Here is a 25,166-nt window from a genome sequence, read left to right as displayed (position 1 = left end):
CGGCGTTCCCCGGCCCCCACATACCAGCCCGGGCAGGAGGTGTGGCTCTCGACCAAGGACATCCCTTTGTGTGTCGACTCCCCAAAGTTGAAAGACAGATTCATTGGACCCTTTAAGATCCTCAAGATCATCAACCCGGCCGCAGTGAAGCTTCAACTCCCGGCTTCACTGCGGATTCACCCTGTCTTTCATGTTTCCCGTCTCAAACCACACCGCATCTCGCACCTCTGTACTCCGGGACCTACGCCGCCTCCTGCCCGGCTCATTGACGGGGAGCCTGCCTGGACAGTCCGCAGGCTCCTGGACGTCCGTCGTAAGGGCCGGGGTTTCCAATATCTGGTGGACTGGGAGGGGTATGGACCTGAAGAACACTCCTGGGTGAAGAGGAGCTTCATCCTGGACCCGGCCCTCCTGGCCGAGTTCTACGCAAGACATCCGGACAAGCCTGGTCGGACGCCAGGAGGCGCCCGTTGAGGGGGGGTCCTGTTGTGTGGGCCGCTGAAGAGGAGGTACTGCTGGCCCACCACCACCAGAGGGCGCCCTGCTTGGAGTGCGGGCTCCAAGCACGAGAGGGCGCCAGACCCAGAAGAAGTGACAGCTGTCACTCATCCTCTGCACCAGCTGTCACTCGTTCATCATCACCACCATAAAAGCCGGACTGCAACTCCACCTCCCCGCCGAGAAATCGACTACCATTACCAAGGAAATTTCTCTGTGAACTTAAGACTGTATATCTGTCTAAACTCTTCTTTGCAGCCGTTTTCCTGTCGGTGAGACTCGTCTGTGGAGGTGGCGTTTGAGGTGTTCAGCGACGGCTTCGCAACACCTCCCACCCAGATAAGTGCTCAAACAGGAGCTGCACGAGTGTGTGCTTGGAGGTGGAGGCGCTTCCTCCCTCGTTAACTGTGGATTTACTGAGTGTGCGGACTCACACTCACTCATCATATTTCTGCTTTCTGCCAGCAGTATTCATTGTCCGTTCATTTGCGCCCCCTGTTGTGGGTCCGTGCTACGACACCTTCCCAACAGTAATTTTATTTAGCCCCTCAATCACTGAGAATGTTTAACTTTTAGTGTAGTTTTATTTGAAATACCTGGATTAATGGTAAATGGACTGCATTTATATAGCACTTTTTCCATCTGCATCAGACGCTTTACAATAATGCCTCACATTCACCCGGTGTCAGGGTGCTGCCATACAAGGCGCTCACTACACACCGGGAGCAATAGGGGATTAAAGACCTTGCCCAAGGGCCCTTAGTGATTTTCCAGTCAGGCGGGGATTTTGAACCCAGGATCTTCTGGTCTCAAGCCCAACCACTAGACCATCACCTTAAATCCAATGGTTTACTACATGATGGCACTGTCAACATATGTAAATCCAATCTCATGCTTTGCATGAGCCCCTTCAGCTGTTCTACCTCCCTCTTTTTTTAAACAGATTTCTTTGCGACTATCGAATATATGTATAGCTGCAACTTGTGGTCACATGTATACATACATACCTACATAAATACATATAACATATGCACAGTGCATGTACAGTGCATCCAGAAAGTATTCACAGCCCTTCTCTTTTTCCACATTTTGTTATGTTACAGCCTTATTTTCAAAATGGAATAAATTCATTTTTTCTCCTCAAAATTCTACTCACAACACCCCATAATGACAACATGATATTTTTAATTTTTGCAAATTTGTTAAAATAATAATAATAATAAAAATAAGAAATCACATGTACTTAAGTATTCACACCCTTTGCTCAATACTTTGTTGATGTACCTTTAGCAGCAATTACAGCCTCAAGTCTTCTTGAATATGATGCTTGGAATATATATATATATATAATATATATAATATATATATATATATAATATGAAGCTTGGTGCACCTATCTTTGGGCAGTGCCCATTCCTCTTTGCAGCAACTCCCAAGCTCCATCAGGTTGGATGGGGAGCGTGAGTGCACAGCCATTTTCAGATCTCTCCAGAGATGTTCAATCGGATTCAGGTCTGGGCTCTGACTGGGCCACTCAAGGACATTCACAGAGTTGTCCTGAAGCCACTCCTTTGATATCTTGGCTGTGTGCTTAGGGTCATTGTCCTGCTGAAAGATGATCTGTCATCCCAGTGTGAGGTCAAGAGCGCTCTGGAGCAGGTTTTCATCCAGGATGTCTCTGTACATTGCTGCATTCATCAATCCTGACTAATCTCCCAGTTCCTGCTGCTGAAATATACTCAACAAAAATATAAACGCAACACTTTTGGTTTTGCTCCCATTTTGTATGAGATGAACTCAAAGATCTAAAACTTTTTCCACATACACAATATCACCATTTCCCTCAAATATTGTTCACAAACCAGTCTAAATCTGTGATAGTGAGCACTTCTCCTTTGGTGAGATAATCCATCCCACCTCACAGGTGTGCCATATCAAGATGCTGATTAGACACCATGATTAGTGCACAGGTGTGCCTTAGACTGCCCACAATAAAAGGCCACTCTGAAAGCTGCAGTTTTGTTTTATTGGGGGGGATACCAGTCAGTATCTGGTGTGACCACCATTTGCCTCATGCAGTGCAACACATCTCCTTCGCATCATCCGTGAAGAGAACACCTCTCCAACGTGCCAGACGCCAGCGAATGTGAGCATTTGCCCACTCAAGTCGGTTACGACGACGAATGTCAGGTCGAGACCCCGATGAGGACGACGAGCATGCAGATGAGCTTCCCTGAGACGGTTTCTGACAGTTTGTGCAGAAATTCTTTGGTTATGCAAACCGATTGTTTCAGCAGCTGTCCGAGTGGCTGGTCTCAGACGATCTTGGAGGTGAACGTGCTGGATGTGGAGGTCCTGGGCTGGTGTGGTTACACGTGGTCTGCGGTTGTGAGGCTGGTTGGATGTACTGCCAAATTCTCTGAAACGCCTTTGGAGACGGCTTATGGTAGAGAAATGAACATTCAATACACGAGCAACAGCTCTGGTTGACATTCCTGCTGTCAGCATGCCAATTGCACGCTCCCTCAAATCTTGCGACATCTGTGGCATTGTGCTGTGTGATAAAACTGCACCTTTCAGAGTGGCCTTTTATTGTGGGCAGTCTAAGGCACACCTGTGCACTAATCATGGTGTCTAATCAGCATCTTGGTATGGCACACCTGTGAGGTGGGATGGATTATCTCAGCAAAGGAGAAGTGCTCACTATCACAGATTTAGACTGGTTTGTGAACAATATTTGAGGGAAATGGTGATATTATGTATGTGGAAAAAGTTTTAGATCTTTGAGTCCATCTCATACAAAATGGGAGCAAAACCAAAAGTGTTGCATTTATATTTTTGTTGAATGTACATCCCCACAGCATGATGTTGCCACCACATTGCTTCACTGATTTCCTCCAAACATGACACCTGGCATTCACACCAAAGAGTTCAATCTTTGTGTCATCAAACCAGAGAATTTTGTTTCTCATAGTCTGAGAGTCTGAGAGTTTAGGTGCCTTTTGACAAACATCAGGAGGGCTACCATGTGCTTTTTACTAAGGCGTGGCTTCTGTCTGGCCATTCTACCATACAGGCCTGATTGGTGGATTGCTGCAGAGATGGTTGTCCTTCTGGAAAGTTCTTGTCTCTCCACAGAGGAATGCTGGAGCTGTAACAGAGTGAAATTTTTCCATTTCCAGATGATGGAGGCCACTGTGCTCATTGGGACCTTCAAAGCAGCAGAAATGTTTCTGTACTCTTACCCAGATTTGTGCCTCCAGACAGTCCTGTCTCGGAGGTCTACAGACAATTCCTTTGACTTCATGTTTGGTTTATGCTCTGACATGCACTGTCAACTGTGGGACCTTATATGTAGACAGGTGTGTGTCTTTCCAAATCATGTCCAATCAACTGAATTTATCCCAGGTGGACTCCAATTAAGCTGTAGAAACATCTCAAGGATGATCAGTGAAAACAGGATGCACCTGAGCTTAATTTTGAGCTTCATGGCAAAGGCTGTGAGTACTTACGTACATGTGATTTCTTAGTTTTTTTTTTTTTTAAATAAATTTGCTAAAATAAAAAATAAAAAAAAATTTTAATATTTTCATTAAGGGATATAATGTGTAGAATTTTGTGTAAAAATAATGAATTTCATCCATTTTGGAATAAGGCTATAACATAAAAAATGTGGAAAAAGTGAAGCTCGGTGAATACTTTTCTGATGCACTGTATACTGTATCATGATGATTTCCTGATTTCTTCTAATCAAAAACCACAGCAGCAGATACAGCGCCATTCTGCCGCCCTCTTACTGTCACCTCCCCATTCCATTGTCATGGAGACCATGTAAGTTATAGCAGTGTGTGTGTATGTGTATGTGTGTGTGTGTGTGTGTGTGTGTGTGTGTGTGTGTGTGTGTGTGTGGTGTGTGTGTGTGTGTGTGTGTGTGTGGTGTGTGTGTGTGTGTGTGTGCTTTGTGCACTACACTTGGGGACAATAGTCAGACTGACACAGAGTCTGATAGGGGTCATGACCCATCACAGCAGGAGGCTCAAACTGTGGCTCCTTGCCTTCTCCTGTCCTCCTCCTGGTCAAGTTTTTGGAGAGTGTGAGTGTGTTATACATCTGCATTTTGATACTCTTTGGTGTCTTAGTTGCTGTGAACTTCCACTGGCTATGTAGATATCTGTGTGTATGTGTTTCTATGCAGATACGTGTAGGTGGATATGCTGCAGAAATATAAATCACCAATCCCAGTGCAGGCAACACACACACAAAAAAACACATCGATGCTATTAATGTAAATAAAGATGAGCGCTGCTGATGTTTTAAAAGATGTCATGGTTTTGGCAATATCAACGATAAAGCCTTTCATTATTCACATAAAAACTACATTTTTCTACTGTTGCAAACATCTTTTTGCATATGTCGTAAAGCACACAAAAGTAGGCACAAACACAAGTGTGCACACAATGTACAAAACACATCTGGTGGGTTTGAGTTGATTTTGCATTCGTCTGAACGTGAGCATCTCATATTGCTCATATATCTGTTAACAAGGTTGGGTAGGGTTACTTTGAAGGAATACATGTGGATTACATGTATGTATGTACATACATTTGGATTACTTGTAATATGATTACTTTTGGATTACATTTCAAAGTAATCCTACACAACCTTGTCTGTTAATGTGTTTGCAGGGTGTACACATAAATGTAAATTATATGCGTTTCATATATTTATTGTCTGTGAAGTGTACTTGTCTGTGCATTTGTGTGACTTTTTAAGGTTGACCCAACCACACTGGCTTGGCGGACTCGTCAAAGTGTCTGTCACCACCCAGTCACCATGGCGCCCAACTTGGCCGAGACCCGACGGCGACAGGGAGCACCTTGTTACCGTGGAAACATGTCTGGGATGTAACCCCACCAACAAGTACCCACACAGACGTACACACATCACCTCATCTGAAGACCTTTTCTGAGTGCGGACCACATTTCATATGAAAAACAAAAAGTTGCACTTTTGACTCTGACTTTAAGAATGACAGAAATACAGAATGATATATGCAGCATCCAGTCTGACACCACACTGAATCTCTAACCTGTCAATCCTGGACCAGTTTTTGTAGGACTGTAGCTTAATTAAGAGTGAGGTTATGATCAAAAATAGCTCTGGGCATTGTTTTCTCAAAAATTAGATTTTAAAATCAGAGTCGTAGGTCACCTTAAAAAGTTGTTGCTGTCATGTCGCTGGCTCTTATTATCCATCCAATTTCTCCACTTACTCCAATTAAGGGTCAGTGGTGGTGGTGGTGTGAGTGTGTGTGTGTGTGTGGGGGGGGGCTGGAACCTATCCAGACAGTCTGATCAGTATATGTTTTAGATTATCCATCTATAGTTGTCTTGATTGTTGAAATATTCAAAAATTTTGAATTGTATTTTCTTGATCTTGACCTTTGACCAAACTCCTCCAAAATCTAATTTTCTCTAGATATCTATCCAAGTAATACTCCCATCAAGTTTGACCCAGCTAGGCTTATTGGTTTTTGAGATATACAAATAAAGGTGATTTTTACCTCCGTCAAGGAGGTTATGTTTTCGGTCGCGTCCGTTTGTTCGTTGGTTGGTTGGTTAGTTGGTTGGTTGGTTTGTTAGCAGGATTACTCAAAAAATCCTCAATGGATTTCAATAAAAGTTTTACCAGGGTGTATCTGCCTAACTTAGAAGTCATTAAATTTTTGTTATGATCTGGAACACAGAATCCAGATCCAGTATTTTTTTTTAAGGATTCTTTATCATTGCAGGATTGGCCAATTGTGTGATTTTTGCATCTAACTTCATGAAGACGGGTCACAAAGGTTGAACAAAAATTAAGTTATGACACAACAATCATTTAGCATTTGTTTCTCCTCACTGAATCAACTTATTAGAAAATAAAAAAAAACTTGTGTATTCATGCAGTTTCTCTTTCGAAATACATTTGCTGAAGATCTAAGGGTTTAACCACTGAATCTGAAACATGACGGAAGATGCGTGAAACGATGTGGAATAAGTCTCTTTGCCAAAGGGTATGCCATGTGATGTCAGTGACCCTATGGCCTTGGCAGAAGTTTGCGGTCTCCGAGTGCTTCTAGTCTGACAGTTTTCTTTTAAAATCCAATTTTGTTTTTGCTTTATGTTTTCCCCTTAGGAAAGATTATCCAGGAGTTTGTTGATGTTTCTTATCATTTATTTGCTGATGACATCCAAATTTACTGCTCATTTAAAGCCCCTGAGATCCAGAAATTGGACTCTCTACTGAACTGCCTTGACAAAATAAAACAATGGCTCGGTGCAAATTCGCTGCAGTTAAATTTGGATAAAACTGAGGTGCTGGTTGTTGCCCCCGATGATGTCATTCCGGGGATTAAACAGTATTTAGGTCGTTTGAGCTCATCAGCAAAATCTAGCCTGAGAAACCTAGGTGTTATCTTTGATAAAAAATGTCATTTGAGCATCATTCCAAGCAGCTAACCAAAAACTGTTTCTACCAGTTGAGGAAGATTCTAAATTCAGATCAATTGTTCAAAAGATGATCTTAAGTTGATTATTCATGCCTTTGTATCTTCTCGTTTGGACTACTGCAACAGTTTGTTTTCCAGTCTGAACAAAAAGGAGCTGTCCTGTCTGCAGCAGGTCCAAAATTCTGCAGCAAGGCTGCTGTCTCGCTCAAACAAAAGGACTCATATCTCTCCTATTTTAAAGTCTCTTCATTGGCTCCCAGTGTCGTTGCTTTTCCATTTTAAGATCCTCGTGTTGACTTTTAGAGCTTTGCATGGGCCAGCTCCCTCCTACATTAGAGGCCTATTATGTCCCTACGCTCCCGCTCGGAGCCTGAGTCAGTGGATCAGAACCTTCTGAGGGTCCCTCGTACCCACTTTAAGACCCGAGGAGATGCGCTTTCCAGGCCATTGCACCAAGGCTCTGGATGATCTCCCTTTGTCTTTTTGTTCGCTGGACTCTGTCGATGTTTTTAAGAGCAAACTTAAAACCCACCTTTGCTCCAGCATTCAATCCTTAGTAGTGAGAGGGCTGTTTTATGACCACTGTGTGTGTCTTAGAGTTAGCAGGGGTGGTGGCCAAGTGGTTAATGCGCTTGGTCTCAGTTTAGAAGGTTCTGGGTTCAAATCCCACCCCTGCCACATTTCTCCATGTAATGTGGAGTTGCGTCAGGAAGGGCATCCGGCGTAAAACCTGTGCCAAATCAACATGCAGATCCACCTTGGATTTGCTGTGGTGACCCCGAGTGCAAACAAGGGAGCAGCCGAAGGGACTTACTTAGTGTGTGTCTTAGAGTTATTTTATTGTGATGTACATTGTCTTTTATTCTCAGTATTTTTATCTGTGTGTGTTTTTTGTGAAGCACCTTGTGACTTTCCTTGTCTGTGAAAGGTGCTATATAAATAAACATTACTTACTTACTACTTTGACTTTCACCTTTGACCAAACTACTACAAAATCTAATCTAATCCATTCAAGTAGTATTCCCACCACATCTGAAGGGAATCCATCACTTTGTGAGTTATTTTGTCCACAAGCACACAGACACATGCACTCCAGTGAAAACAACACCATGCTATCACTGTTTCACAGACGAACAGGGTAACAAACATACAGTGCATCCAGCAAGTATTCACAGCGCTTCACTCTTTCCACATTTTATGTTACAGCCTTATTTCAAAATGATTGAAATAAATTTTTTCCCTCAAAATTTTACTCACAACACCCCATACTGACAACATGAAAAAAACTTTTTTTTTAATTTTGGCAAATTAAAAAAAAAAAAAAGATCAAAGAAATCACATGCACTTAAGCATTCACACCCCTTGGTCAGTACTTTGTTGATGCACCTTTGGCAGCAATTACAGCCTTAAGTCTTCTTAAATATGATGCCACAAGCTTGGTGCACCTATCTTTGTGCAGTTTTGCCCATTCCTCTTTGCAGCACCTCTCAAGCTCTATCAGGTTGGATGGGGAATGTTGGTGCACAGAGATGTTCAATCCATTTTGGAATTGTTTCCACATTAAAAAATGTGGAAACAGTGCAGCACTGTGAATACTTTTTGGATGCACCGTATTGATCAGTAAAGTATTTGTGATTGATTGGTATGAATGAATTCATAATGACACCACACAGACATCACAGACGTCTGTCCATTTCAAATGAGCTCGGGCCCAGAGAAGGCGGCAACGTTTCTGGATGTTGTTGATGTATGGCTTTCGCTTTGCATGGTAGAGTTTTAACTTGCACTTGTAGATGTAGCGACAAACTGTATTAACTGACAATGGTTTTCTGAAGAATTCCTGAGCCCACATGGTAAGATCCTTTACACAATGATGTCAGTTTTTAATGCAGTGCCACCTGAGGGATCAAAGGTCATGGGCATTCAATGTTGGTTTTTGGCCTTGCCGCTTACTTGTAGAAAGTTCTCCAGATTCTCTGAATCTTCTAATTATATTATGGACTGTAGATGACGGAATTCCTAAATTCCTTGCAATTAAAGTTGAGAAATATTGTTCTTAAACTGTTGGACTATTTTTTCCCACAGCTGTTCACAAAGTAATGATCTTCGCCCCATCTTTGCTTGTGAACGGCTGAGCCTTTTGGGGATGCTCCATTTATACCCAATCATGACACAATTAGTGTCCTCAGTTCCCAAATGCTTATTGAGTGTTAGAATTAAAGGTGATGTAACACAGTGGTAAACATACCACTGTCCCAGCTTTTTTGAAACATGTTGCAGGCATCCATCCATCCATCCATCCATCCATCTATTTTCTTCTGCTTTATCCGGAGTCGGGTCGCGGGGGCAGCAGCTCAAGCAAAGCTGCCCAGACCTCCCGATCCACACACACCTCCCCCAGCTCCTCTGGGGGAACCCCAAGGCATTCCCAAGCCAGCCGAGAGATGTAGTCCCTCCAGCGTGTCCTGGGTCTTCTCTGGGGCCTCCTCCCGATGGGACGTGCCCTGAACACCTCTCCAGTGAGGCGTCCAGGAGGCATCCGGAAAAGATGCCCGAGCCACCTCAACTGGCTCCTTTTGACATGGAGGAGCAGCGGCTCGACTCCAAGCTCCTCCCGAGTGACCGAGCTCCTCACCCTATCTCTAAGGGAGCACCCAGCCACCCTGCGGAGGAAATGCATCTCGGCCGATTGTACTCGCGATCTCGTTCTTTCGGTCATGAGCCAAATGCATTCAGTCTACCCCCACCTGACTTCACTCACTGTGCGTGCTGATAGGCATGAAATAAATTTTTTTTTAAAAAGAAAAAAAAAGCTTCTGTTACGTTTTGCTTTTGGAAACACGAGCCTGACGTGTGGTTTTTGAATGTACAATGTGAGCAGTCAGATCGCATCAGAGCATCGGACTGTACAGTGTGAGAACATGAACCGTGCACTCTGAATTTTTAAACCCTGCGGTTTTGTCACACAATTTTAGCTGGAGCCAAGTACAATGATTGAAAATATCGTACAGTGTCTGTCCAGCTTAGGTCAGTGAAGTCTGTAAGTAGCTGGAAGAGGTGGTACTGTACTACAAATGTTGCATCAACAGGCATGTAGCCCCATTTACCATTTCCCTCTTCGCTCTGTCTTCTTGAAAAAATTTCTGTGAGCTTTGCACACTTGGCAGCATCTTCCTCCAAAGCTTTCTTTTTCTTAATTTATCTTCTGCAGCTCCACCTGGCTTTTTTCTGTCCATCTTTTCACTCACGGGTAGCGCAAGTCCCATCTGGGTGCACAGGGCTTGATTGGACTGAACTAACTGTAATGAATGCATAGGGGTGTTAAACGTGTAATGGGATGTCCCTACATTAGGCTTTGGAAAAGATAACAGCGTTGCAAAAGAAGCAGTCGAGTTATTTTCTTGTGAATTTTTGTGACTGTAAAACATTTACAACACTTAATGTCTTCTCTTTAAGATACAGCAGCCCAAGTGTCTTGCTGTGGAGCCTAACAGTGGTGGTCATATATGTATGCATATATTAACACCCCCTCACAACGGCCCCAGGTTGGACCAGCCCACCGGGAAAACTCCCGACTCTCCCGATTACCCAGCACGTGGTAGGGCCCAGGTGAAGCTGTGTGACAAATTTGGAGAAAATAAATGCAACATAAGAGTAAGGTGTTTTTAAACTCCAATAACCTTTAGTGTTCTGGTCAGATTGTGATGAAATTCCAGTATGTAGTGATCAATAGCAAGGAAAAAGTGTGGCAGGTTTTATGTTTTTTCTACAATGAATAACCTCTTCAAACCGAGGTCTATATATTGGAAGATCAACAACTCCTCCCACTGAGTGACCTACTCTAAACTGAAGTAAAGCTGTACGACACTTTTGAAACACAGTGGGAAAGGAGTTGAGATACCAATATATAGACCAGGGTTTTATTCCCGGTCATGCTACCTCTCACTTTACTTGCATTATCCCAGTCTATCCAGCAGTGGGTATTTTTCCCCATTGCGTTCCTCAGTACAAAACAAATTCAAATCATAATTCCAAATTGCCCAGCAGAAGAGCTGTTGGATTCCCTCAGCCACTTCCAGAAGTGCTGTTCCTCTCCGATCATCTCTGCTATCTTGGCATTCTTCCCATGTAGCTTCTGCATGTCTCCAAGAAGGAATGTCAGATTCTCCAGTCACTCACCATGTGGTTTCATCCGTTGTCAAACCCTTGCAAGCATCTCTCATGATTCTCGCATGTTATGAGTCGTGGAGACTACATTAGACTACGCTTTAGACTGTGTGATATGCACAGTCTAAAGCACATATCACAGGTGCATTTAGGGCATATCCAACTCCAAATTGCTATTTACATGGTGTGAAATCTGGGCACAAAATAAGATGTGAAGGATTTGTATTTTGTCATATAAATAACCATAGCAGTGTTTTAGGTGTAACATGAAATAAAACAATCAGAGAAGCATCTGCCTTTCTGCTCTTTAGATGGCAAACCCAGAAGTGAGAGGTTTTCTGGTGAGGAAACAGTTGTCCGTGCACTCAAAAGAGACATGGACAGCACAGAAACTCCTGACAGTACCACGAAACACTGGAAGCCATAACATATGTTGTGACACCTACAGTATAAAACTTAGATCAACACTTCTTGCCACCACTGTGATGTGTGAAAATCCATGCTCAGTATTGCAGAATGTCTTCAATGACCATGTCATTCCATGCTCCAAGCATGCAAGATGCAACTGCTTCAGTCAGCCTTTGAGAGAGCCCTCACATGTAAAAGCCTGAATGAACAGAAGGATCAGGTCCTTACAAGATTCCACACCAAGATGCATCACCCGTAGGTCTTTTAATGGTAAGCTAGCAACTGTTTATATTGACCCAAACTGAAAAATGATCATGCTATGCAGCTGTCGTGCATGCTGTGTGCTGCACTCTGATGCTGACATGCAGTGAGTGAGAGTGGTTAGTGTTTGTAAGGAGTTTTGTATCAAAGAAAGGGTTGTTACTCATCTTATTGTTGTATTATTAGCACTCTACATTTCCTTGTCATACTGTAATGGTATACACAGTGCTTTTCATACCATTTTTAGTCCAGAACAATTGTGAAAACTGAATGCCACTGCCACCCACCCATTCGGTTTGTCCTGGCAACATGGCTGAGCAGCACTCATCCACCACAGCAACCTGATGTGAAGCATTTGAGTGCTTTAGTCCCAAAGTACCTCCTTTGCCCTCCACCCCCAACCCCCATCTGCTCTACACCTGGATAAAGTGGCAACGGCTGTCTTTGTGTTACCGACCTCTTAACTTTTTAAGGAATAAAACTAGCAGAAAAAATGGTACAAATCAAAGTTATTAAAGTGTTGCATTTTTCTGTTAGTTTCTTACTTTTATTTAATTTTTATTACTTGTATTTCATTTCTGGTTTTTATTCAGTTAGGATGATTATTATCAATTTTCTTTGGTGAACCATTGGATGTCTGTGTTCAGTACACCAATAAATTATTTTTCAAAAAATTCTAAATTGTATTGTTGTGTAGTGCATTTGACTTTCTGAATTTTCTCAGTTTCAATGTGACTTGGTTTTCCGTCATAGCCAGCTCTCTGATATTTATGTTGGCTTATTCTTTTTAACTACTGTAGTCATCATGGGTGACATCCAAGGATAAAACCCAGAACAGACATTCAGAGGTATTTAATTAAAAAAACAAAGAAGAATGAATGAATGAATACTGTTTATTTCAAACATTTGATACAACAACAAATACAAGATAGATCAGTGAAAACAACAAAAAAGTTCCTACTGTGTACCCAACATGTCCGAAAAGGGGTAGGGTGAAGCATCAGCTTATTTATCCCTACCCCCTTCTATATATATATATATATATACGAGGTCTCTTAGATAATAAACCGACCCTTTTATTTTTTTTTTTTAACTATATGGATTTGAATGACATGCGATTACACCAATCATGCTTGAACCCTCGTGCGCATGCGTGAGTTTTTTCACGCGTGTCGGTGACGTCATTTCCCTGTGGGCAGGCCTTGAGTGAGATGTGGTCCCGCCCTCTCGGCTGAATTCCTTTGTTTCACACGCTGCTCGAGACGGCGCGCGTTGCTTTATCAAAATTTTTTCTGGACCTGTGAGGAATATCCGAGTGGACACTATTCGAGAAATTAAGCTGGTTTTCTGTGAAAAGTTTAACGGCTGATGAGAGATTATGGGGTGTTTCTGTCGGTGTAAGGACTTCCCACGGAGCGGGACGTCCTGCAGCGCTTCCAGGCGCTGTCGTCGGCCTGTTTCGAGCTGAAAACATCCTAATTTAAGGCTTAATTCACCCAGGACATCGTGAGAGAACAGAGAAGATTCAGAAGAGGCCGGCATGAGGAATTTATGCGGACATTCCACTGTTTAAGGACATTTTTTTAATGAAAGATGTACGCGCAAATTCGCCGAGTCGTTTCCGTGACGACTCGGCAAATCTGTATGCGCCGCGACAGGAAAAACACCTCCGTGTTGAAAACCATTTGTAGAATTCAGGCGGCTTTTAATGGCTTTCAACAAGTGAGTAACTGAGAAATTGTTTAACAGCTTGGGCATGTTCCAACTTGCCCGTTAAGATTTCCAACGGAGGTGTTTTTCCTGCCGCGACCCCCCGCGGTCGGGTCCAGCCCGACATGCGACTCTGTCCGCACGTTCTTTCATTACAAAATGACCGTTAACAATGGAATGTCCGAATAAACTCCTCATGCCGACTTCTTCTGAAAGTTCTCTGTTCTCTGACGACTTACTGCGTCAACAGAGCCTGAAATGTGGAAGTTTTCAACTTGAAACGGCGAGACGCTGCCGCCTCGAAGCGCAGATCGCCGTCAGGCGCCGTGGACCGTCGTTAAAGCGACACTACAGACCAAAATCTCTCATCAGCCGTTAAAATTTTTTCCGAAAACCAGCTGAATTTATTGAATGGTGTCCACTCAGTTGTGCCTTACAGTTTTGAAAATTTTTTTATCAAACAAAGCAACAGTCTCTGAGCCATTCCTAAACAATGAAAAAAATCGACGAGCGGGTGGACGACTCCTCACTCAAAGACTGCCCACAGGCGAATGACGTAATCACACGTGATTCAAATCCATATGGTTTTTGAAAAAAATAATAAGGTCGGATACTTTTCTAATAGACCTCGTATATATATATATATATATATATATATATATATATATATATATATATATATATATATATATATATATATATATATATATATATATATATATATATATATATACACCTACACATACCTACTTACATATAAAATACTATATATTTACAAGCCTTCCTCCTCCCTATACCTAGAAAAAAACATATTTTTGTAACCGCTGTTTGAACTGGTTCATGCTTGGACATTGCTTGAGCCCCACTCCCAATCTGTTCCACATCCTCACCCCACAGACAAATACAGAAACCCTTTAATGTTGTTCGTGCCCACTGATGCTTTAAATTAAATTTCCCCCTCAGATTGCAATCCCTTGATCTGTTAAAAAACATATTTTTAATATTTGCTGGAAGTAAATTGTTTATTGATTTATACACGATTTGTACTGTTTGAAAATGAACCAAGTCTGTGAATTTTAAGATTTTGGATTGTAAAAATAGTGGATTTGTATGATCTCTATAGCCAGTATTATGAATAATTCTTATAGCTCTTTTCTGCATTACTGATAGTGATTGTGTTGTACCTTTATAAGTATTACCCCATACCTCTGCACAGTACTGTAAATATGGTAAAACCAGTGAGCAGTAAAGAATGCGGAGTGAGTTGTGGTCCAGAATATGTTTCGCTTTGTTTAGAACTGAAATGCTTCTTGACAGTTTACTTTGTATATGTTTTATATGAGTCTTCCAGTTTATCTTATCATCTATTATCACCCCCAGAAATTTATTTTCATGTACCGTCACTATCCAGGGTTGGGACCAGGAAGCAGAGTTGTAGTCTTACACACCTCTCTGCAGCTTCTCTCCCCCTGCCATCCCCTCATTACCCAATCCCCGTAGAGACGGCGCCTGCTCCCAGACTACCAATAACCAGCAAAAATCTATTTAAGCATAAAAATTCAAAAAGAAAAAATAATATAACACCTTCAACTGCACCACAGACTAAAACAGTTAAATGTGGTCTATTAAACATTAGGTCTCTCTCTTCTAAGTCCCTGTTAGTAAATGATATAATAATTAATCAACATATTGATTTATTCTGCCTTACAGAAACCTGGTTACAGCAGGATGAATATGTTAGTTTAAATGAGTCAACACCCCCGAGTCACACTAACTGCCAGAATGCTCGTAGCACGGGCCGAGGCGGAGGATTAGCAGCAATCTTCCATTCCATCTTATTAATTAATCAAAAACCCAGAAAGAGCTTTAATTCATTTGAAAGCTTGACTCTTAGTCTTGTCCATCCAAATTGGAAGTCCCAAAAACCAGTTTTATTTGTTGTTATCTATTGTCCTCCTGGTCGTTACTGTGAGTTTCTCTGTGAATTTTCAGACCTTTTGTCTGACTTAGTGCTTAGCTCAGATAAGATAATTATAGTGGGTGATTTTAACATCCACACAGATGCTGAGAATGACAGCCTCAACACTGCATTTAATCTATTATTAGACTCAATTGGCTTTGCTCAAAATGTAAATGAGTCCACTCACCACTTTAATCATATCTTAGATCTTGTTCTGACTTATGGTATGGAAATTGAAGACTTAACAGTATTCCCTGAAAACTCCCTTCTGTCTGATCATTTCTTAATAACATTTACATTTACTCTGATGGACTACCCAGCAGTGGGGAATAAGTTTCATTACACTAGAAGTCTTTCAGAAAGCGCTGTAACTAGGTTTAAGGATATGATTCCTTCTTTATGTTCTCTAATGCCATATACCAACACAGTGCAGAGTAGCTACCTAAACTGTGTAAGTGAGATAGAGTATCTCGTCAATAGTTTTACATCCTCATTGAAGACAACTGTGGATGCTGTAGCTCCTCTGAAAAAGAGAGCTTTAAATCAGAAGTGCCTGACTCCGTGGTATAACTCACAAACTCGCAGCTTAAAGCAGATAACCCATAAGTTGGAGAGGAAATGGCATCTCACTAATTTAGAAGATCTTCACTTAGCCTGGAAAAAGAGTCTGTTGCTCTATAAAAAAGCCCTCCGTAAAGCTAGGACATCTTTCTACTCATCACTAATTGAAGAAAATAAGAACAACCCCAGGTTTCTTTTCAGCACTGTAGCCAGGCTGACAAAGAGTCAGAGCTCTATTGAGCCGAGTATTCCTTTAACTTTAACTAGTAATGACTTCATGACTTTCTTTGCTAATAAAATTTTAACTATTAGAGAAAAAATAACTCATAACCATCCCAAAGACGTATCGTTATCTTTGGCTGCTTTCAGTGATGCCGGTATTTAGTTAGACTCTTTCTCTCAGATTGTTCTGTCTGAGTTATTTTCATTAGTTACTTCATCCAAACCATCAACATGTCTATTAGACCCCATTCCTACCAGGCTGCTCAAGGAAGCCCTACCATTATTTAATGCTTCGATCTTAAATATGATCAATCTATCTTTATTAGTTGGCTATGTACCACAGGCTTTTAAGGTGGCAGTAATTAAACCATTACTTAAAAAGCCATCACTTGACCCAGCTATCTTAGCTAATTATAGGCCAATCTCCAACCTTCCTTTTCTCTCAAAAATTCTTGAAAGGGTAGTTGTAAAACAGCTAACTGATCATCTGCAGAGGAATGGTCTATTTGAAGAGTTTCAGTCAGGTTTTAGAATTCATCATAGCACAGAAACAGCATTAGTGAAGGTTACAAATGATCTTCTTATGGCCTCAGACAGTGGACTCATCTCTGTGCTTGTTCTGTAGACCTCAGTGCTGCTTTTGATACTGTTGACCATAAAATTTTATTACAGAGATTAGAGCATGCCATAGGTATTAAAGGCACTGCGCTGCGGTGGTTTGAATCATATTTATCTAATAGATTACAATTTGTTCATGTAAATGGGGAATCTTCTTCACAGACTAAGGTTAATTATGGAGTTCCAAAAGGTTCTGTGCTAGGACCAATTTTATTCACTTTATACATGCTTCCCTTAGGCAGTATTATTAGACGGCATTGCTTAAATTTTCATTGTTACGCAGATGATACCCAGCTTTATCTTTCCATGAAGCCAGAGGACACACACCAATTAGCTAAACTGCAGGATTGTCTTACAGACATAAAGACATGGATGACCTCTAATTTCCTGCTTTTAAACTCAGATAAAACTGAAGTTATTGTACTTGGCCCCACAAATCTTAGAAACATGGTGTCTAACCAGATCCTTACTCTGGATGGCATTACCCTGACCTCTAGTAATACTGTGAGAAATCTTGGAGTCATTTTTGATCAGGATATGTCATTCAAAGTGCATATTAAACAAATATGTAGGACTGCTTTTTTGCATTTACGCAATATCTCTAAAATTAGAAAGGTCTTGTCTCAGAGTGATGCTGAAAAACTAATTCATGCATTTATTTCCTCTAGGCTGGACTATTGTAATTCATTATTATCAGGTTGTCCTAAAAGTTCCCTGAAAAGCCTTCAGTTAATTCAAAATGCTGCAGCTAGAGTACTAACGGGGACTAGAAGGAGAGAGCATATCTCACCCATATTGGCCTCTCTTCATTGGCTTCCTGTTAATTCTAGAATAGAATTTAAAATTCTTCTTCTTACTTATAAGGTTTTGAATAATCAGGTCCCATCTTATCTTAGGGACCTCATAGTACCATATCACCCCAATAGAGCGCTTCGCTCTCAGACTGCAGGCTTACTTGTAGTTCCTAGGGTTTGTAAGAGTAGAATGGGAGGCAGAGCCTTCAGCTTTCAGGCTCCTCTCCTGTGGAACCAGCTCCCAATTCGGATCAGGGAGACAGACACCCTCTCTACTTTTAAGATTAGGCTTAAAACTTTCCTTTTTGCTAAAGCTTAAAGTTAGGGCTGGATCAGGTGACCCTGAACCATCCCTTAGTTATGCTGCTATAGACTTAGACTGCTGGGGGGTTCCCATGATGCACTGAGTGTTTCTTTCTCTTTTTGCTCTGTATGCACCACTCTGCATTTAATCATTAGTGATTGATCTCTGCTCCCCTCCACAGCATGTCTTTTTCCTGGTTCTCTCCCTCAGCCCCAACCAGTCCCAGCAGAAGACTGCCCCTCCCTGAGCCTGGTTCTGCTGGAGGTTTCTTCCTGTTAAAAGGGAGTTTTTCCTTCCCACTGTCGCCAAGTGCTTGCTCACAGGGGGTCGTTTTGACCGTTGGGGTTTTTACGTAATTATTGTATGGCCTTGCCTTACGATATAAAGCGCCTTGGGGCAACTGTTTGTTGTGATTTGGCGCTATATAAATAAAAATTGATTGATGATTGATTGATGTACCCTTTCAATATCTACCCCCTCGACTTGTAACTGAACCTGTATGTCTGTATTACAATAGCCAAATAACATGTATTTTGTTTTACTTAAGTTTAATGATAATCTGTTTCTGTCAAACCATATTTTCAGTTTTCCCATTTCTATACTGATCCTCCTCAGTAACTCCTGCAAATCCCCCCCGGAACAAAAAATGCTTGTGTCATCTGCAAATAATACTAATTTTAATATTTTGGAAACATTGACAATATCAGTTATATAAATTAGAAATAGTTTTGGACCCAATATTGACCCCTGTGGGACGCCACAAGCATTGTCCAAGCATGATGATGTATATTCCCCCAACTTCACAAACTGTTTTCTGTTACTTAAGTAGCTTCTCACCCAGTGCAACACCAACCCCCTAATCCCATACTGTTCAAGTTTATTGATTAATATGTCATGGTTGATTGTATCAAAAGCCTTTTAAGGTCTATAAATATTCCAACTGAATGTAATTTGTGGTCTATGGCGTTTGTAATCTCCTCAACTGATTCTCTTAATGCAAGTGATGTTGAACTATGTGCTCTGAATCCATATTGACTATCAGTAAGTGATTTATATTTATTTATGAATTTGTCTAATCTATTATTGAATAACTTTTCTAATAATTTGGAAAATTGTGGAAGCAAAGAAACAGGTCTATAATTTGTGAAGTGGTGTCTATCCCCAGTCTTATACAGCGGCACAACCTTAGCTATTTTCATTTGATTGGGAAATTAAACCTGTTTGAAATGATAAGTTACAGATGTATGTTAATGGTTCTGCAATCCATTCAATGACCTCTTTTACCACCACCATATCAATTTCATTTAAATCGGTAGATGATTTATATTTACAATTATTCACAATGTCTATAATTTCTTTTCCATCCACTGCTGTGAGGAACATTGAACAGGGATTTCTTTCTATGAGATTATTATTCCAATCCTCAGGTTGGGAATCGGCAATTTTTTCTGCCAAGCTTGGTCCAATATTTACAAAAAAATTATTAAAACCGTTGACTACCTCATCCTTATTTTCCTTCTTGACATTATTATCAATGAAATACTGAGGGTAACTCTGTTTTTTATTACCATTTTTGATACTGCTATTTAATATATCCCATATTCCTTTAATATTGTTTTTGTTATTATATAAAAAGAAAAAGAAAAAAAAGGCCTATCAAAAGGACCCATCTTGGTCAGAAGAATCACCTGTCATTCACATGATCTAATATACAAGGTCTGTTAGAAAAGTATCCGACCTTATTATTTTTTTCAAAAACCATATGGATTTGAATCACGTGTGATTACATCAGACATGCTTGAACCCTCGTGGGCATGCAAGAGTTTTTTCACGCCTGTCGGTTATGTCATTCGCCTGTGGGCAGTCTTTGAGTGAGGAGTGGCCCACCCTCTCGTTGTTTTTTTCATTGTTTAGGAATGGCTCAGAGACTGCTGCTTTGTTTGATCAAAATTTTTTCAAAAACTGTAAGGCACAACTGAGTGGACACCATTCAATAAATTCAGCTGGTTTTCGGTAAAACTTTTAACGGCTGATGAGAGATTTTGGTGTGCAAGTGTCACTTTAAGGATGGCCCACGGCGCCTGACGGCGATCTGCGTTCCGAGGCGGCGTCGTCTCGCTGTTTCAAGCTGAAAACTTCCACATTTCAGGCTCTGTTCACCCAGGTCGTCGTCAGAGAACAGAGAAGTTTCAGAAGCCATCAAAAGCCGCCTGAATTTTACAAATGGTTTTCAACACGGAGGTGTTTTTCCTGTCGCGGAGCAGACTTATTTGCGTCGTTGTCACGGAACCGACTCGGCGAATTTGCCCGCACGTTCTTTCATTACAAAATCTCCTTTAACAGTGGAATGTCCCCATAAACTCCTCATGCCAACTTCTTCTGAAACTTCTCTGTTCTCTGACGACGACCTGGGTGAACAGAGCCCGAAATGTAGAAGTTTTCAGCTTGAAACAGCCAGACAGATGCCACCTCCGACCGCGCAGCGCCGATCCACTTTGTGAGCTGTCCTTAAAGCAAAAGAAACTCCACAATCTCTCATCAGCCGTTAAACTTTTCACTGAGAACCAGCTGAATTTCTCGAATAGTGTCCACTCGGATATCCCTCACAGGTCCTGAAAAATTTTTGATAAAGCAACGCGCGCCGTCTCCAGCAACGTCTCAGACAAAGGATTTCAGCTGAGAGAGCTGGACCAGTGCTCACTCAAAGCCTGCCCACAGGCGAATGACGTCACCGACACGCGTGAAAAAACTCACGCATGCACACGAGGGTTCAAGCATGTCTGGTGTAATCGCACGTGATTCAAATCCATATAGTTTTTTTTTTATAAAACTGCCGTTTAGTTTTCTAATAGACCTCGTATATGTCACGGATATGAACGATCGAAGCTCTTCAGCATCTCACCATGTCATTTTGGTCCTTCAGACTTTTTTTCAGTAAGTGCTTCTGGGCAGCATTAGCATGGCTAAAAACCTTCAGGTTCTGGGAGCTTTGCCTTCCAGCCCCCCAGCTATGGCCTTCTTAACCCCCCATTTTATGCTGGATGCTCCTCATGATGCAACTCTCCATCTTATGGAGAATCAGCAGGGGTTGTGTTGAACTGGGAACCTTCTGATCTAGAAACAAGTGCACTAACTGCTTGGCCACCATGCTGCTCAAACAGGGCATAAAATACTTTGGCATAGTAGACTGGCCACAGGGTGAACTTAATAAGTTAGATACTAAAATCAGGAAGATGCTCAATGCATGGACAGAATATATCTCCTTTGTAGAGAAGGCACTCTAGGTCTCACTGAAATCAACCAGGCTTATAGAGCATCTATAACAAGTATTGGGCAGTACTTAAGAGTTTTGAAGAAGTCATGAAAAAGGTAGCACAACATCACAATGAGACCTTGCCACAACAGACCTCCATTATAAAATTGGTAGAAAACATTGGAGGAGACCTCTTAGAAGAGAGAAAACAACAATCTGAGACCTGCAACAAAACCAGCACGACAGACCAGGGGGAAATACAGCAAAACAGAACAAAAATGTTGAGTAGACAGATGGAGACAGCACAGAAGGGCTGGATGACTTCAAGAAGAACTGGAAAAAGAATACATAGATAAAGAAGGATCTATACAGTGACTTACACATGGAAAACTTGGTTTTTGATGGAGAAAGAATTCTTGTTGGAGCACAAGATCAGGGACTTTTAACAAATAATTAAAAAAATGGCAGGAATTTCACAAAATGATCAATGCCGATATTGTCATACAGTTGTTGAGAGTGTAAACACAACAATAAGATCTGTAAATATCTACACTGGTTAATATGCAAGGAACTGGAGGTGGAAGTAAAGGAAAACATCTGGGAGCATGAGCCAGCACCAGTTTCATCCAACGGAAATGTCACTATCTCCTATGAGAAAGAGAGGCCAGCAGGAAGACATATCGAAGGAGGTTATTTTATGGCTGCAATGCTACGTGCACTCTGACTAGCTGATTTGGATATGGGAAAATATCTGACCGGTTACCATGACAATTGGTCTGAAACATGTATCGCATTTATTACAAACCAGAAAGCTAAAAACATGATTAGAAAAACCAAGTTGGACATGAACATACTTCAGAAACATCTAAACAGCATCGGAAAAAACACAGATTGAAAGCTTACCAGCTAACAACCAGACCCATCTGTTAGCAAGTTCTTCATGGAGGTGAAGAAAGCGAACAGGTCTGACTATGAGCCCAAAAACCATCAGCAGCTATCATATTTGGGCGATACTGTAGGTTTGTGTGTGTATATATATATATATATATATATATATATATATATATATATATATATATATATATATATATATATATATATATATATATATATAAAATAGCCATATAATAAACTAAATATTAACCTTGCTTGCTCTGTCTGTACGGTATTATCAGACCTCTGTTTATTGCACGGACCTGGCTAACACTTGGTTCATACTTACACCTCAGTCTGATATTTTCCAGTACAGACCTCGCACTCAGTTAATAATATTTTAATATTGTCATCTGGAACAAGCAAGAGAAAACAGCCAAAATGATTGATGTAACAGTCCCCAATGACTATGGCCTGAATCATGGGCGCAATTTGGTGGGGGATAGGGGGACATGTCCCCCCCACCTTTTCAACCAGGGGGGACAGAATATGGTATGTCTCCCCCACCTTCTGACATATATGTGTGTACTTGAAACATGCTATGCCAGTCTTATGTGCAAACCATGTCAGTCTTATGTGCAAAACCATGTCAGAATAGTATCTTTGTTTCTGCAAGTTTGTATTTTTAGCAGCAATGACGTGTTTACAACATCTGTTTCTTGTTTGTCACAGTCGGAATTTTCTGGGACTGCATTTGCCCAGATTTGAAACCAAAAATAGTTGCCTCTAGGGACTAGTGTCTACACATAAATATCAATGGACCATATGCTAATTTACTAAATTCTGAAAGTTAGAAAAGGAAATCAGAAAAAAATCTGGGACCTCAGAAAGCCCATCTGCAATTATTGCTTGATCTCCAAAATCAGTCTATGCAAGCGAAATTATGTTCAGTATGAGTGTTGTCATTAGTGCCACTTCGAAAATTAAATTCATGATAAGTAATTTATCCTAAACTTATGATCTGTTGTTTTTTTTTATGCAAAAACAAATCTTGAGAAAAAAAATACAGTATGCGATAGTTATTATTAAGAGCCTGTTCTTTCATATTTATGAATACATTTTACCACATTGCAGTTGTTTTTTTAATGAAAAGTCAACCTATCATTCTTTTTGAGTTCTACACATGTGGTGATACCTTATTTACACCAGGATGTTAATAAAATCAGTGCTGGCTATTCTCAGAATAAAGTACTTATATCCACAGTTTCAAATTGTATAAGTCAAATGGTGTCCACTTTATGGTCTTCTCAAAACATTAAAATTACTGTTCTGGATGCTCAGAATGCATCTGAGCTTATCTAGAAACCGCTGGCTTCTGGGGGCCTAAAGCGGACCCCAGACCCCCGGCCTGTGAGCTTCGGCCCTGCGGGCCTCGCACTTTGTCCCCCCCAATTTCTAGTTCTAAATTGCGCCCTTGGCCTGAATAGGGCTGAAAGGGAGAAAATCATGAAATACCAAGACCTTAAAAATGACATACGACAACATGGAAACACACATAATACCAGTTGTGGTGAAGGCAACAGGGTTTATGAAGAAGAACCTGAAGAAATACCTTGAACCAAAACCTGGTCACCCAAGTGCCCATGAGGTGCAGTTATCAGCAATTAAGGGAATGGTCACCATCTTGAAGAGAGCCCTCGGATACAATGCCGGTAATGTTAAGCTGACACTATAGACCTCGGGTCTGGGGCCCATTGCATCCTATTAAAAAGATATCCAAGAGAAACAAAATAAAAGATATAAAATAATCCCTGGAAAATCAGGATTTTGGCTGCTGCCCTAGAAACATGCACCGTACCTCTTTCTGATTCTAGATCCTCCTATGATACTTGCTCCTGCAATGGAAAAGCAACTATTACTCAGGAAAAAAAAAAGACAGAATGACAAGAGAAAAGCCCCATTATGTGCTTATTTTATTTGTCAGATGATCTGAGGACACTGGGTGAGAGGTTTGAGATGAGAACATAAGATCAGCACCTTTGCTGGTGGACGCCAGTTGGGGGTCTGTCTCCTTGGGGCGCTGCTGCATTCAAATGTGGGTTTGTGTGTATTGTGACTTATGAGTGTATGTCACAGACGTGTGTGTCTACATGAATATTAGGAGCCAGTGTCTGGGCTTACGAGGGTGAGGGGGCAGGGGTTAGCCTAGTGACAGCGTCGGCGGTGGTGAACTGTGGGAGAAAAAGAGCTGATGTGACGGGTGTTGATGTCTGACATGACCCGTCTCAGCAGGAGCACCGCAGGGAGCTGCCACTGTTTCTGTGTGTCAGAGAGAGAAGAAGTGGAAAAGTTAAGGAAAGTAAAGGAGTTCTCTTAAACACCACTTCGACAGAGTGACACCAGACCTTTGCCATGCAAACCGATCTTTTCTGGTCCTTTCCTTTCTCCCCTCTCTCCAGATCACATACCTCTCCTTGACCTTCTCACTCTTTCTCGGTGTCCCGTGCTCCCTCCTTCCCACTCCCTTTCTCTCTCTCTCTCTCCTGAAGGAGTATTCAGGTTGGCAAAGTGATTTACGCCGTCTTTACACTCATCTCCCTTACTCCACTTTGCTCTTCACAGTCTTTTCTCTCTTCCTTCATTTTCCACCCTCTCTCATCCCTCTATTTTTAATCTTTCCCTCTTTCTCTTTTTATTTATGCTCTCTGCCCTGCTTTGGCATCAGTCTCTGATAAGTTACCACAAAGCCCCTGCTGTCTAAAGACCTGCCATTCACCCCATCTTCTCTCTTTCTTTCTCCTCTTTCGCCATCATGTAGCAGCAGTGCATAACGTAAAGAAGCCGCTGCTCTTATCTAGCGTACCAAAATCTACTTCTTCTTTGCTCCCTTTTCCTTAAAATCATGCACACTTCCTTTGCACTTGATTTGTACCATGCTCACTTATCTCATTTTGTTGAACCTCTTCTCTCTTGGTCATCTAACTCCTCTGCTTTCACAATGAACACTGATGCTTTTAATGTAGGACAATGAGACTGATCTGAAAGGT

The 25,166-nt window shown here is 41.4% G+C and overlaps 1 long non-coding RNA gene across 1 annotated transcript; it reads right to left on the bottom strand.

Annotated features, from left to right (window-relative positions):
• Positions 1–334: 334 nt before the first annotated feature.
• On the bottom strand, positions 335–23,893 carry LOC117509808. Its single transcript, XR_004560535.1, has 3 exons — positions 23,701–23,893; positions 5,156–5,160; positions 335–344 (listed from the first exon to the last, which is right to left on the bottom strand). It is a non-coding gene; the product is annotated as an uncharacterized LOC117509808 (long non-coding RNA).
• Positions 23,894–25,166: the final 1,273 nt, after the last annotated feature.

This window comes from Thalassophryne amazonica, chromosome 5 (genome assembly GCF_902500255.1).
Source record: "Thalassophryne amazonica chromosome 5, fThaAma1.1, whole genome shotgun sequence".
NCBI classification, from domain to species: Eukaryota; Metazoa; Chordata; class Actinopteri; order Batrachoidiformes; family Batrachoididae; genus Thalassophryne; species Thalassophryne amazonica.
The sequence above is the reverse complement of the archived record's forward strand: the minus strand, read 5'-3'. Positions and strand labels throughout refer to the sequence as shown.